Source organism: Symphalangus syndactylus, chromosome 6 (assembly GCF_028878055.3).
Source record: "Symphalangus syndactylus isolate Jambi chromosome 6, NHGRI_mSymSyn1-v2.1_pri, whole genome shotgun sequence".
Taxonomy (NCBI): domain Eukaryota; kingdom Metazoa; phylum Chordata; class Mammalia; order Primates; family Hylobatidae; genus Symphalangus; species Symphalangus syndactylus.
In genome coordinates, this window is record NC_072428.2 from 65,734,905 (window position 1) to 65,751,473 (window position 16,569).

The 16,569-nt window shown below is 33.9% G+C and overlaps 1 protein-coding gene across 5 annotated transcripts in view; it reads right to left on the reverse strand.

The window, feature by feature from the left end:
• The window catches only part of DLG2 (discs large MAGUK scaffold protein 2), a 2,194,174-nt gene that overhangs the window by 1,486,226 nt on the left and 691,379 nt on the right, over positions 1-16,569 (reverse strand). The gene's annotated exons all lie outside the window — the stretch shown is intronic.

Here is a 16,569-nt window from a genome sequence, read left to right on the forward strand (position 1 = left end):
CCTTGGGAAGCCCTGATTCTCAGCTAGAATTCTAAAGCTATCTGGCAAAATGCAAGCAGAAATGAACAGTTCTCACTGCAGCAAAAATAGTGGGAGGAAAAAAGTGGTTATGTATTTGCCACGATGCTCCCCATCAGCTTCCAGCAACAGGGAAGATCAGCATAACTCACTAGAAAAAGCTGCAGTGACTTTTAGGATCTTTCTTTAAAATGTTTTGCATAAGCCACCTCCCCTCTGGAGCCTGCAGTAGTGCTGAAGCACCATCAGAGTTACTGGGCATTTCTCCTGGGCAATGAGGTGAGGCAGCTTCAGGAGGAAGCAAGGTATTTCAGGGAGAGAAATTAAAGGAAGAAGAAAAGCAGGATTTTCTATTTCTCTCTTAATGACAAGCATTCAGAAAGTGTCGTCAGTTCTGACTAAATAGCTATTTTGGGCTGTCATTGTTTGTGCCTTTTTTTAGGAAGAAAAAGGCAATCTTATCCTAAACTGGAGATCCTTTGGCAACGTAAGAGAAGGCAGCCACTTATTTTGATTTCCAGTTCCGTCTGTCTTAGGAGCCTAGGTAATTACAAATTATAAGCACTTACAACACAACCAGTGACTTCCAGGACATTAAAAAATCGACATGGATGCCCAGCTCTCATCATTCCACAACTTTTTTTTACAGACTTTAAATGCAAAACTGAGCATTTCAGTTAACAACACTTTCCCCTCCCAAGGTTATAGCAGGTCACATTTCCTGCAGCTCTTCCTAATAAATGAACCCAAATATAACAACTTAATGCCATGGAAAACATAGGAGAACATAAAATGCCTTTCTCCACTGCGGATTCAGAGGAATTTTTAAAAACTTACTTTACTCAACCTGTGAATAAGTACCATCTCTTTCCATTAGAAGTTGGGAACAGGAAATTTTCGTATTTTATTAGTATTATTTTAGTAGTTGCCGGGATATGTGGATGGCCCAGAAGAGAAAGACCAAAAAGAACTGGAAAATGTTACAAATCTCAGAGCAGCTCCCAAGCAAGGATTAAATGAAACAAGTTACAGGTGAAGAAGTACATATAGGTTTCCCTGTCAAGGCAATCAAGGAGGACTTCTAATAGTGCTTTAGATACCATTTTAATGTGTATACATTTATTTAAAAAGGCCCTTAGCCTTAAAAACTTCTTTAAAACACCTGAGTATACCTGTCTAGCCTACAAAATCCCAGGGCTATACCTGTAGATTTACTGCCTAATTTTCTTAAGTGGACTAGGATAGCCAATTTACTATTCTCATTTTATAGATGCAGGAAATGGAGCATTAACTACAATGACAATGTCCCACTAAAGAATATTCCATATTTTAAGACAAAGAATTCAGCAGAACAGTATATCTGCAAGAAGAATAACATTTGCTACAGTAGAAGAAAGTTATAATTGCCTATGCATATTTTTGTAGGCAACAGAATAAGTCTAGGCTTCCGTACTGCAAGTGAGTAGTTCTGGAAAATCACTTCCATGCCAGATTCCCATTTGTAAAATGAGGATAATATGTATCTCATAGTGTCCAATGAGAATATTAACGATGAACCCTGCCATCAAAATAAAGTCTGGAAGGATCAATGATTTAAGTATAAAAATTGAAACTGTAAACATATTAGAAGAAAACACAGATTTGGTTTTGCATAATATGGGAATAGAGGAGCCTGAAGCCATGCAAGAAAAGATAGACAATTGTGACTATATGAAAATATAAAACTTCTCCTTGGGTAAATTATACACAATGACAAACAACAAACTGGGCAACTATTTACAACACATTCCATGGAGAATTGTCTTAATATACAAAGAACTTTCATAAATCACTAAGAGAAAATATAAAACTGAATGAAGCAGTCAAAGAACATAAAGTAGCAATTCACAAAAAGACCACAAAACACATTAAAAATGCTCAACCTCATATTTAAGAAAAAACATAAAAGTTAGAAAAGGTTATTAAAATTGACACATCAAGTATAATGGAGAGGCATTAATTGGTAAAAACTTTTTGGAAGGTAATTTGGAATTATCTATCAAATATTTGAAAAGGCAAATTATGATTGAGGTAGTGATTCAAATTTCAGGAATTTATCCCAGATATATGTGTGTGTATGTGTATGTGTATCTAAAATATCCATCAGTATGGAATTTATTTTTTAAAATTACAGTTTATTCATAACATAGGAATATAAGATATATATACATATTCTTATGTGAAAAGATGTCCAAGTTATATATAATATTATATGTAAAAATAAATATGAAAAGAACTGATATTGTGTGAGGCTATTTGTATTTGTATATTTACATACACTTGTAGGTAGAGGTGTGGGGTGTGTGTGTGTCTACGCATGTGTAAAATTTTAACAGTGATGCTACTGGCTTAGGAAGGGATGCATGACAGTTTTCATTTTATACCTCTATACTATGGAAAATCATTCACAATGAACAACTTATCCAATTATCCCCTGTCAGTAAATGAGAGAAATAAAGATATAAGAAAGAAGGAAATACTAGAAACTGTGAGGGAATTTACCCCATTGTACTCCATGAGCAAAAGTCAGGGAATGATTGTGAGAGGGGAAATAGGAATCTACCAATTTCTGAATTGATTTTAGATCTGAGTGTCTCTCTGAATGTGAACATCTCCCAGTAATGCATGTAATTCTAGTGTGTATGTACGTTTTTCTAAAAGCATGGCCCTTAAATACAAGCCAACTACCTTGATTGCCAAATGGAAAAAGTGACTATCAAGAAAACTTGACTAGTTGATTTTCACCTTATGCACTGAATTTAAACCTGTCTACATATATTTGGCTTGTATTTTTAACAGTAGGCATGTAATACTTTAAAAATATATAACCTGGATTATAAAAAAAGTTTTCAATATTAAAGCAATATGCAACTACAATTTGTTACAAATATAATAATAACAGCAACATCCTCTTTTGATATGGACAAATAATTCATACTGCTAGACATCTTTTTCCTAATCTATAAAATAAGGAGATAGGACTATCTAGTTCTTTCTTATAGGCAGATAGAGTAGTTTTGTTAGGTGCCTTGCTTTTTGTTTTGTTTTCTTTAGATAGGACAAATTAGATATGTTTATATGTTAAGGATTCTCTAGATTGTACTACAGGCCAATTAAGTCAGAATTTCTGAGGGTGGGAATCAGGCATCAGTATTTTATAGAGCTCCCCAAGTGATTCCAGTATCCAGCTAGGATTGAGAATTACTGCCTTAGAGCAGGGGTCAGCAAACTGATTCTGTAAATGGCCGGATAATAAATATTTCCGGCTTGTAAGCCACACAATCTGTCACAACTACTCGATTTTAATGTCGTAGAGAGAAAACAGCCTACATAAATATCTACTTAAACAGACATTACATAGTGTGTTCCAATAAAACTTTATTATTGATAAACATTAAAATTGAATTTCATGTAATGTTCACGTCAGAAAATATTATTATGATGATTTTTTTAACCATTTAAAAATGTACAACATTTCTTAGCTTGTAATTTGCCAACTTTTTTCTCTAAAGTCTAGAGCAGTGGTACTCAAAGTGCAGTCTTTGGGCTAGGTGCATCAGTGTATATTAGGAATTTGTTAGAAATAGGAATTCTCCATACCCCAGACCTACTGAATCAAAAACACTAGGTATGTGGCTCAGGTATCTGTGTTAACAAGCCCTCCAGGTGATTTTCAAGTAAGCTAAGGTTTGAGAATCACTGCTCTGAAGAAACAGAGGAAAATTGATGGCTTTGGCTCTCACAAAAAATAGGAAGATATCAACTCCAGAGGACAGGTATAAAAATTAACTTTATAGAAGAGGAAAGTATAGAAAACAAACAGAAGGTAATTTCTGCTGTAAATGAGATAATTTTAGAGCGGAGTCTGAAGATTCTGAGATGGAAGCCACTTGAGAAAGGAACTATATAATACCTGATAACTTAGAATCCTTTCTGTCTTAGAAACTCTAACAGCTCCTGGGCCTTTGAGTCAAAAAAAAAAAAACCAAAAAACAGATCTTCGTTTACATTCCTTTTCTTGTGCTTGCCAGCTGTGTGACCTTGGGTAAGTTACATAACTTCTCTCTGCCACAGACTATTCCTCTGTAAAATAAAGGTAACAAATCTACTTCATAGGGATGTTGTAAGAAGTCAAATACATAACTTGTGCACATTGCTAGTCCCATTACCTGGAACATGCTAAATGTAATAAGTGGTAGTTTTTAGTGAAAAGAGAACTGAAATGATAGAGATAGAGGTAAAGATAAAAGTAAAAAGGTGCTATCATTCCTCTTGACTGGCTTCTTTTAAATACCTAGACGATTCTTTCAGGGGTTTGTAGATCATCTAGGACTTCCCTAATATTTCCAGTCAGCCATAAAGAGGATTCTCAGAAAGTTTGGCAATCTCATTATAACCCCTGAATCAATTTACTATTATTGGAATTTCTTGCATCCTCCTTGGGATTTTCCTGAGATAATAATAACCAATTTACAAATTAAAAATCATTTCAGAGCTTCTCAAAAATTTCCACAAAAGTATCCTTAAAGTCATAAGATAATGTATTTATACACCTGGAAGTGCATAAAATATGTAAAATTGGATGTCACTGATATTTCATTTCTTATCTTAAAAATTGATATAAATGTTAAATTGAAGCAGAAAATATATTTCTATTTGTTATAAAGTAATATTTTACATTACTTACAAATCACTAAATTTAACAAGCCAAGAAGGCTATGCAATACTTATAATACTCTCTGATATATATATAATATATATAATATACTGATATATATCATATATATTTTATATATAATATACTGATATATATTATATATATTTTATATATAATATACTGATATATATTATATATATTATATATAATATACTGATATATATTATATATATTATATATAATATACTGATATATATTATATATATTATATATAATATACTGATATATATTATATATATTATATATAATATACTGATATATATTATATATATTATATATAATATACTGATATATATTATATATATTATATATAATATACTGATATATATTATATATATTATATATAATATACTGATATATATTATATATATTATATATAATATACTGATATATATTATATATATTATATATAATATACTGATATATATTATATATATTATATATAATATACTGATATATATTATATATATTATATATAATATACTGATATATATTATATATATATTATATATAATATACTGATATATATTATATATATATTATATATAATATAATATATCAGTATATTATATATATAATATATATAATATATATTATATATTATATAAATAATATATATTATAATATATTATATATATAATATATTATTATATATTATATATATAATATATATTATAATATATTATTATATATAATATATTATTATATATAATAATATATTATTATATATAATATAATATATTCTTATATATAATAATATATATTATAATATATATATATAATATATATATTATATATACTGATATATACTGATATATACTGATATATATTATATATATTATATATAATATACTGATATATATAATATATATTATAGGGGTAGGGGTATTCTTGCCTCAGTTCACAAGTAAAGATATATCCCATTTGATTTTTGATCCTCACATAAGCCCTGAAGATACTGTCATCATCCCATGGTGTCCAGTGAAGAAAACTGACACAGTGATTAAGCAATTATTCAGATTTATACAGAAGCTAGAGGTGGAACTCCAATACTAGGTCTTTTAATTGTAAAGCCCAGAGGAAATTTCTCAAGATCCCAGTGCCTATACAGTGATTGATTAACTCTTTCACACAAAACAGTTCTTTTATATATAAATGTGTTTAATATTCTACTTACAACCATGATAATAACAGATAATATAACCTACTTTTACATGGAATTTAAAAACTCAACATATGATATAAAGAATTAAATTTAAAGTTGAAATTAAAATAAAGTATACTTCAATGGCAATACTCAGGCAAAATTCCATCAATGGCATAATTAAATGGGCAGGTGCTTGCACCCACATGTATAGACAGACACAGGTATACTGAATTGGCTACACAAAGCTCGAAAGCAGCATTGCTATCAGTGACAAAATATTCTGAACTGTTGAAAACTTTTGGTAAAGTTCTGAGTAAAACAAAAAACAATCTTCCCTTATATCAGAAGGGAATTTCTTATAGAGAAATTGCGTTATTGAAAACTTCAGTGTATATCAACTTAATGCAAGAGATGCATTAAATACATAATTTGCATTAAATACAAATTTAAATACATAAAACGAAGTATGATTCTAGGCTCAGGAAATTTTATCAAGTATCTAATATGAATTAATGTCCAGTAAGATATTTAAAGAGGGTAGTACTGGCCTTAATGAGAACCACTTGAACACACAGCCTGAGAGTAAATGTAGATTTAGGAATACATAGTTGCAAAGATTTTTTTAAATTCTTTACCACAATTACTCACCACCCTGTACCAAGGAAGTTCTACATGTACTTTCAGAGTGTAAAAAGCCTACTCTTCTGGATAAAGAGAAAAATCTAAGAATGAGTGCCTCACAAGCAATCACAGATTCTAAATTAAAGCACTGAAAGGACAATGGAATGGACATATCTTAACCAATACAGAAAAAAAGGCTTCAGGGAGTGATCATCTCAAAATCCCGTTACTCCTTAATGGTTGGATCAGAGGCTATCTTTTTATGAGATCAGCCCCCAGAGTCTTTTTTCTGAATGCCTTCAACATGTATTATTTGTATTGCCCAATTTAGTGCCTGATCATACAGTGTCTTGTATTGTTCTCTTATTGCCTTTTGTGCCTAAAATTCATCTCAACCCCACAATAAGCATTTCAAAAGTAAAGGACAACTATGAGCTGGAAAATAGTTCCCTTGAGCACACGGTATTGTTAATTATTCTTCATGAACTGATAGATTGACGAGCAGCTGGAAAAAAATTAATGAAAAACCTCAAAAAGGCTCCAACACTGCCTAATAATCCTACCCTGTTCTTTGAACAACCTCCTCCATCCTCTTTTGAAAGGCGATTTCAAACATTCTCCACTCTCCTCAAACCTCACACCTTCCTCCATCCTCATTCCACTTAGTAGATAGTTGCCTTCTACTAAGAAGAAAACAAAAACACAACAAAACAGAGAAAACAAAAGCCAACACACAAGTCCTCAACTTTTACCACAAAATGAAAGAAAAAGCAGTGACTGTCCTTCTTTCTTTTGCTCCTCTCAGCATATGTTCCCCTCTCATCAAGACTGGATCTTTCTCTCTTCTTGATCCTCCTTATGACAATTTAAATTCACGTGCAAGCCTTTCCCATCTAAAAGCAAATGCAAAACAATAACTACTTCCTCTAATCACAGTTCCATATCAAGCTACTATCCTTCCTCATTCCTTGACACACAACATTTTTAGGAAAGCCAGCCCCTCACTTTCCATCCATTTCCTCATTTTCCACACTGATTCTGACTTCTTAACACATGGATTTATGTCCCATCCCCAGCCCCTTAAGATTGGGCATCATAAACAACATGTCACTTATTTAACTTTCACTTCTCTATCTTCACCTTCACCCTCCACACTTCTGGGCAGATTCCTAACAGCTGAGACTCCCTCCTCTTGAAACACCCTTACCCTTTGGCTTCTGACCTTAGGTTTCCCCACCACAACCTTTCAGTATTTTTTTTTTTTTAATTTTAAGTTCAGGGGTGCATGCTGAGGTTTGTTAATAGGTAAACACTTGTGTCATGGTGGTTTCTAACACAGATTATTTCATCGCCCAGGTATTAAGAAGCCTAATATCCATTAGTTACTTTTCCTGATCCTCTCCCTCCTCCCACCCTTTACTTTCTGATATATAAAATTGAATGTCTTTGTGTCATTCCCCTCTATGTGTCTATGTTTTCTCATCTTCTACCTCCCACTTGTAAGTAAGAGCATGCGGTATTTGGTTTGGTTTTCCTGTGTTAGTTTGCTAAGGATAATGGCCTCCAACTCCATCCACGTTCCTGCAAAGGACATACAATTGTTCGTTTTTATGGCCACATAGTATTTCATGCACCACATGAAGAAAACGTACCACATTTCTGCAATGAACATATGCAGACATGTGTCTTCATAATAAAATGATTTATATTTCTTAGGGTATATAGCCAGTAATGGGATTGCTGGGTTAAATGGTATTTCTGTCTTGAGGTCTTTGAGGAAATGTCACACTGTCTTTCAATACGGTTAAACTGATTTACTACTTTACTCTCCTAGCAACAGTATATGTGTTCCATTTTACCCACAACCTTGCCAGCATATGTTATTTTTTTGACTTTTTAATAATAACTATTCTCACCAGTGTGAGATGGTATCTCATTGTGGTTTTGACTTGCATTTCTCTAATAATTAGTCATGTTGAGCTTCTTTTCATGATTGCTGGCTGCATAAGTGTCTTCTTTTGAAAAGTGTCTGTTCATGACCTTTGCCCACTTTTTAATGGGGCTGTTTGCTTTTTTTCTTGTAAATTTGTTTAAGTTCCTTATAGATGCTTATTATTAGACCTTTGTTGAATGAATACTTTGCAAAATTTTTCTCCCATTCTGTAGGTTGTGTGTTTACTCTGTTGATTGTTTCTTTTGCTGTGCAGTAGGTCTTTAGTTTAATTAGTTCCTCTGTGTCAATTTTCGCTTTTGTTGCAATTGCTTTTGGCATCTTTATAATGAAATCTTTTCCTGTGCCTATGTCCTGAATGGTACTGCCTAGGTTGTCTTCCAGGGTTTTTATAATTTTGGGTTTTACATTGAAGTCTTTAATCCATCTTGAGTTAATTTTTGTATATGGTGTAAGAAACAAGGTCCAGCTTCAATTTTCTGCATATAACTAGCCAGTTAGCACCATTATTTACTGAATAAGGAATCCTTTCCCCATTGCTTGATTTGATTATTTTACGTTCCGCATACATGTGCAGAACATGCAGATTTGTTACATAGGTACACGTATACCATGGTGGTTTTTTGTACCTACTGACCTGTCCTCTAAGTTCCCTCCCCTCACCCACACCACACAACAGGCCCTGGTGTGTGTTGTTCCCGTCCCTGTGTCCACCTGTTCTCATTATTCAGCTCCCACTTACGAGTGAGAACATGCAGTGTCTGGTTTTCTGTTCCTGTGTTAGTTTGCTGGGGATGATGGCTTTCAGCTTCATCCATGTTCCTGTGAACCATATGATCTCATTCCTTTTTATGGCTGCACAGTATTCCATGGTATATATGTACTACATTTTCTTTATCCGGTCTTTGATGGGCATTTGGGTTGGTTCTATGACTTTGCTATTATAAATAGTGCTGCTATAAACATATATGTGCATGTGTCTTTATAGCAGAATGATTTATATTCCTTTGGGTATGTACCCAGTAAAGGGATTGCCAGGTCAAAATGTTATTTCCGGTTCTAGATCCTTGAGGAATCACCATACTGCCTTCCACAATGCTTGAACTAATTTACATTCCCATCAACAGTGTAAAAGCATTCCTATTTCTCCACAGCCTCACCAGCATCTATTGTTTCTTGACTTTTTAATAATTGCCATTCTGACTGGCATGAGATGGTATCTCACTGTGGATTTGATGTGCATTTCTCTATCAGTGATGTTGAGCTTTTTTATATATGTTTCTTGGCCACATAAATGTTTTTGTCAGCCTTGTTGAAGATCAGTAGGTGTTCAGTCTTATTTCTATGTTCTCTATTCTGTTCCATTGGTCTGTATGTCTGTTTTGTACCAGTACCATCCTCTTTCGGTTACTGTAGCCCTGTAGTATATTTTTAAGTCAAATAGTGAGATGCCTCCAGCTCTGTTCCTTTCCTTAGGATTGCCTTGGCTTTTGGGGCTCTTTTTTGGTTCCATATGAATTTTAAAATAGTTTTTTCTAGTTCTGTGAAGAATATAAATGGTAGTTAATAAGAATAGCATTGAATCCATGAATTTCTTTGGGCAGTATTGCCATTTTAATGATATTAATTTTTCCTTTCCATGAGCATAGAATATTTTTCCATTTGTGTAATCTCTGATTTTTTTGAGCAGTGGTTTGTAGTTCTCCTTGTACAGATCTTTCACCTCTCTAGTTAGCTGTATTCCTAGGTATTTTATTCTTTTGGTGGCAGTTGTGAATGAGAGTTCATTCATGATTTGGCTCTCAGCTTGATTGTGGTTGTAGAACAGGAATGCCTGTGATTTTTGCACATTCATATTATATCCTGAGACTTTGCTGAAGTTGTTTATCTGCTCACAAAGGTTTCGGGCTGAGGCAATGGCGTTTTCTAGATATAAGATCATGTCATCTGCAAATAGAAATAATTTGCCTTCTTCTCTTCCTATCTGGATGCACTTTGTTTCCTTCTCTTTCCTCATTGCCCTGGTGAGGACTTCTAGTACTATGTTGAACAACAGTGATGAGAAAGGGCATCCTTTTATTGTGCCGGTTTTTATAGGGGAATGCTTTCAGCTTTTGCCCATTCAGTATGATGTTAGTTGTCAGTTTGTTCTATCTGGCTCTTATTATTTTGAGGTACGTTCCTACAACATCTAGTTTATTATGAGTTTTTTAAGAATTTTTAACATGAATGGATGTTGAATTTTATTGAAATCCTCTTCTGCATCTATTTAGATAATCATGTGGTTTTTGTTTTTATTTCTGTTTATACGATAAATCACATTTATTGATTTGTGTATGTTCAGCCAACTTTGCATCCCAGATATAAAGCCTCCTTTATTGTGGTGGATAAGCTTTTTGATGTGCTACTGGATTCAGTTTGCTAGTATTTTGTTGAGAATATTTGCATCAATGTTCATCAAGAGTATTGGCCTGAAGTTTTCTTTTTTTGTTGTTACTTTTGCTAGGTTTGGGTATCAGAATGATATGGGCCTCATAGAATGAGTTAGGGAAGAATCCCGTCTCAATTTTTTGGAGTAGTTTCAGTAGGAGTGGTACCAGCTCTTCTTTGTACATCTTCTTTGTACGTCTGTGAATCTGTCTGGTCCTGGGCTTCTTTTATTTTTTTGGGTGGGTAGGCTATTACTGTCTCAATTTCAGACCTCATTATTGGTCTATTACAACCCTCAGGGAGTATTATGAAAACCTCTGTGCACATAAACTAGAAAATCTAGAAGAAATGGATAAATTCCTGGACACTTATGCCCTTCCAAGATTGAACCAGGAAGAAATTGAATCCCTTTTAGTATTTTTACTGTCTCTTCCTGCAGTACCAGATTTTTATATGCCCGAGTTCCTTAAGACTCAGACTTTGTTTCTCTTGTTTTTCTGTTTTATACCTTTTCCTAGGTTTTCTTGTTAATTCCATTACATCTTATTATCACTTCTATGATGATAACTTCCAAGTCTTTTTCTAACCCACATCCATTCTCTGAGCTCCAGACCCATTTATCAAATTGTTTGCCTGTTACTGGAACTTCGAATTCATTATTGCCAAAACTAAACTGAATTTCTGCCTGAAACTTCCTCTTCCTCCTCTCTTTTTCCTATTTTAAGAAATGGCACTTCATTTATTCAGTTACATAAGTCAGAAATCTAGCAGTCACCTCCGACAATCTCTTTCCCTGTACTTCCAATAGTCAGTAAATTATCAAGTCCTACTGATTTTCTTAGATATTTCCAGAATGTGTAATGTTTTCACCATATTCACAGTAATTATCCATATTCTTGAGTGGTTATTGCAGAAGTCACCTAAATGATTTCCTTACATATATTCTTGACCCCCTCTAATCCACTTTTGACCTAGATCTATGAAAGAGATCTTTTCTAGACATAAATATGAATCATATCATTCTCTGTTGCTCGCAAGTTTGCTAGCTTAGTACTGTTTAAACACAGTCCCAGATATTTAACAGGATCTTCAAGGTCCTGCATGGTGTAAACCCAGCCTGATTTAGAACCAGGTATCACTTTTCTATGATCCAGCCACACTGAACTTGTTTTGATTCCTCTAAAGTACTATGCCTTCTTCAACACAGGACCCTCCTACCTGCTTTTCCATAGGTCTGGAACAGTGGCTCTCAACCAGGAGAAATCTCCCCCACCCTCTAGAAGACATTTGGCAATGTCTGGACACACTTTTGGTTATTGTAACCGGGGAAGAGTGTGATTGGCATCTAATGGGTAGAGATCAGCAACAATGTTGATCCTCCTGCAATGCACAGGAGAGCATATCATGACAAAGAATTATCCAGCCCAAAATGTCAGTAATGCTGAGATTAGAAAATCTAGAAAGCTTTCCCTTCTACCTGTACCCCACAAGACCCTGCATCTAGCCAAAACATACTTAAATATCCTGTGTCAGCTTAAGTGGCCTATCTTCAGAGTAAAACCTCCCTGACTCTTGTCTATAGGTCAGGTCTACCTCCTATTTATGCTTATAACATTTTTCTTTACTTTTTCAGCCCTTACTAAAATTTAAAACTAGTTACTTATTCAGTTAATGTTTGGCTTCCATGCCAGATTTTAAGCTCTGTGAGGTTAGGAAATACATTTAATGCAATATCCTTATCAACTGGCTAGATACTGAACATATTTATTAAAAAGTAAATTAATGGATGAATGAATGAAGCTGCTGCCTAGAAAGAAAAATGTTAGGCCTACAATACTGTATAAGTGATCCTAGCTTTGTCATTAACTAGGTATATCTCTGAATAAGTCCTTTAACCTTTCATTTGGCCTCATTTTAAGTTATATAAACTTTTACTATAATGAGTTTTATGAGGATTAAATATTTTGATAATTCTAAAGTATCTTGTAGTCCTATTAGAAATTATAGGTTAGCATAAAAATTGGTACAACTACATGGAAGGGATCAATATGAAACAAAAGCCTTAAATACACATATTTTTACTTAAACATTTCACTTACAAAAATTTATGAAAAAATTGCTAAACAAAAATATAGCTATGTGGATTTTATCATTAGCTAAATAAATAAACTATAGTGAATATTTAAAATATAATGTATATTTGATAAGGAAGATATATATGTGCAATATAATACAATTCTATATATGTATTTTATACACATGTATACACATGTACACTATAAAAATATCTAAATATCAAAATACTGGCAGTAGTTATCTTAAAATTATAGGATTATGCAAGTTTTAATAGTCTTTTTCTGTTTCAGGAGTTTCCTAATTTTTCTACAATAAGCATGGCTTTTCAGATTTAAAAAAACAGTAAGAAATGGCTGGGCGCGGTGGCTCACGCTTGTAATCCCAGCACTTTGGGAGGCCGAGGCGGGCGGATCACGAGGTCAGAAGATCGAGACCATGGTGAAAACCCGTTTCTACTAAAAATACAAAAAAATTAGCCGGGCGTGGTGGCGGGCGCCTGTAGTCCCAGCTACTGGGAGAGGCTGAGGCAGGAGAATGGTGTGAACCCGGGAGGCGGAGCTTGCAGTGAGCCGAGATTGCGCCACTGCACTCCAGCCTGGGCGACAGAGCGAGACTCCGTCTCAAAAAAAAAAAAAAAAGCAGTAAGAAATGAGTGCAGAAAAGCACTTCTTATGCTGTGAAGGGACTGTAAGGAGGTGCTATGTTATAAAGAATAAGATATAACCATTACCTTTTAGAGGCTTTCAAATGAATTATAAAAATAAAATACTGGCTGGGCATGGTGGCTCATGCCTGTAATCCCAGCACTTTGGGAGGCCGAGGCACCTGGATCACTTGAGGTCAGGGGTTTGAAACAAGCCTGGCCAACATGGTGAAACAGCATCTGTACTAAAATACAAAAATTAGCCAGGTGTGGTGGCAGGTGCCTGTAATCCCAGCTATTCAGGAGGCTAAGGCAGGAGAATTGCTTGAATCCAGGAGGCGGAGTTTGCAGGGAGCCAAGATCATGCCATTGCTCTCCAGCCTGGGCAACAGAGCTAAACTCCCTCTCTAAATCAATCAATCAGTCAATCAATACCTATCTAGATAACTGTTAGATAAGAAAAAAATTAAGAACAGTTTCCATCATAATCATTTAATGAGCACTTACTACATCCCAGGCTTTCTATGCATTAATTTATGAAATGTGTAAAACAACCACACTAGTTAGGTTTTATCATATTCATTTAATAGATGAAGAAACTGAGGCCACTGGGGTTAACCAAACTGCTAGGTCGTACCAGACCAATGAAAAAAAAATCAAATTCAAACTAAAGTCTCGCTGACTTCAAAACTTCTGTTCTTTTCAGTAGGTACTTATAAAAGATATATAAGTCAATTGGGAGTCCAGAGAAGGGGTGGTTACTTGACAGTCAGAGGGCAAAGGAAGCGTATATAGAGGAGTTAACAGTTTAGCTAACTCTGGAGGATGACTAGGATTTTAATAACTGAAGATGTAGGACAGGACATGAGGAAAGGCATTTCTCACCAAGAGATACTTGAACAAAAGTGAGAGGTAAATGGATAGTTCATGAAATTTTGGGGGAAGTTGGTAGGTAGATTGGTTTGAAACGAATTAAATACAGGAAATTTGTTTAATCAATAAAGGGAATTGAAATTTGATAAGACTTTAGAGATCAACAGAAAGTGGGGTTAGCATACTAGAAAATCTATAATATTTTGACATACTAGAAATATAAGACTAGTCTTAAAAGTACAGCATATGATGGCACATTGCACTGTTTGTGTTTTCAAAAACAGAGAAACTTAGAGGTAGGAGGGGAATTGGAGAGCATCTAGAAAACTCTGGCCCAGAACAGAGAAATTGTTGTCAAAAGTCATAAAACTAGACTAGAATCCAAGTCAGCTCAGTCCTCATTCTGGGGTCAGTTCCCAGAAAAGGAACCATGAAAGACTGTGTGGCTTTCTTAACAGTTCTGTGAGGTTTGTATTATAATAACTATTTCATACCAGCAGTCACTGGAGCTCAGAGAAATTAAGTAACTTCTACAAAGTTATGGACCCAAAGCTCATCTCACCCAGAACTAATGACCTTCTTACGAATGGAGATATTGCCTTATTCTGCTATTCTGTCCCCATAGCATCTTCCACAGGGTTCTTAGATGCCTGACAAAAATCAGTAAAATATCGGCCACTATTCATTACTCTTGATAAGGATCATATATATTGATTTTATGGATAGAGAATACTAGGTGACTAAAGCAGGAAAAATAATTGAGAAAATCATAAATTATTAATTTAATTACATATAAATTTTAAGCACAGCTTACTTTTGTTAAGAGCTTTGCCTTGATTATAGATCACTAGCTGCCACTAAAAAAGCAAACTGTTTAGATTTTGAAAGTCTTATATTTCACACTAAAGAAATTCAGCCAACAGATCCCTATAGGAAATGTTTCTTTCTTGTAAAGCATACAGATTTACTTAAATCCTTAAATAATTAGACTTCAGAACCAGAATGCAATTAGAATTAAAATTCATAAATGTGTTGCCTTTTTACATTGGCAAAATGTATATGGAACAATCCAGAGCTGGCCACATCTGCATATGCTACCTTCCCCAAAGCCAGCAACCATGCTTTCTAATTTTGGCCAGGGGTGTCTAACTGTGAGTACACAGGAAATGAGAGCAATAAGGTTGTTAGGGGCAATGCTTCATCTTATATAAGAACATTTGATTATGGGAAATTTATCTAAAATATAGATAAATTATAAACATAGATAAATATAACCCTTTGTGTGCACATGTTTGCATTTCTTGAAGTACTCCCAAAATAAAATTAAGCATCTTCAAAATTAGAGTTGGATGGAAGCAATGTAGACAAACAGACTAAAATTTCCTTTAAGTGTTCAAAAGGAGATAAATTAGGAAGATAAATACATAAGATAAAACAATATGATTATCTCCAAATAATACAAATTTAATTACTTAATAAAAATACAAAATTACATTAGAAGTGACCTTACACAACTTTGACTAAGTGTCCTTATAACTCTCCAAAGATATTATAACAAGTGTACAACTTTGAGAGCCTGAATATACAAAAAAAAACGCCAGATCATTTACAACGACAGATCTTAAAAATAAACATTTATTTTTAATTTTTATGGGTATTTAGTAGGTATATAAATTTATGGGATATAAGATAACTTATAGAGGCATACATTGCATAATAATCACATCAGAGTAAATAGGGTATCTATCACCTCAAGGATTTATCATTTCTTTGTGTTATAAACATTCCAATTTTACTCTTGTATTTTGAAATGTATAATAAATTTCTGTGGACTGCAATAATCCCATTGTGTTATCAAATACTAGGTCCTATTCATTTTATCTAACTATATTTTTGTACCCAGTAACCATTCCCATTTCCACCATCACCCTTCCTACCACTACCCTTCCTAGCCTCTGGTAACCATCCTTGTACTATGTCCATGAGTTCAATTGTTTTCATTTTTAGCTCCCACAAATGAGTAAGAACATGTGAAGTTTGTCTTTCTGTGCTTG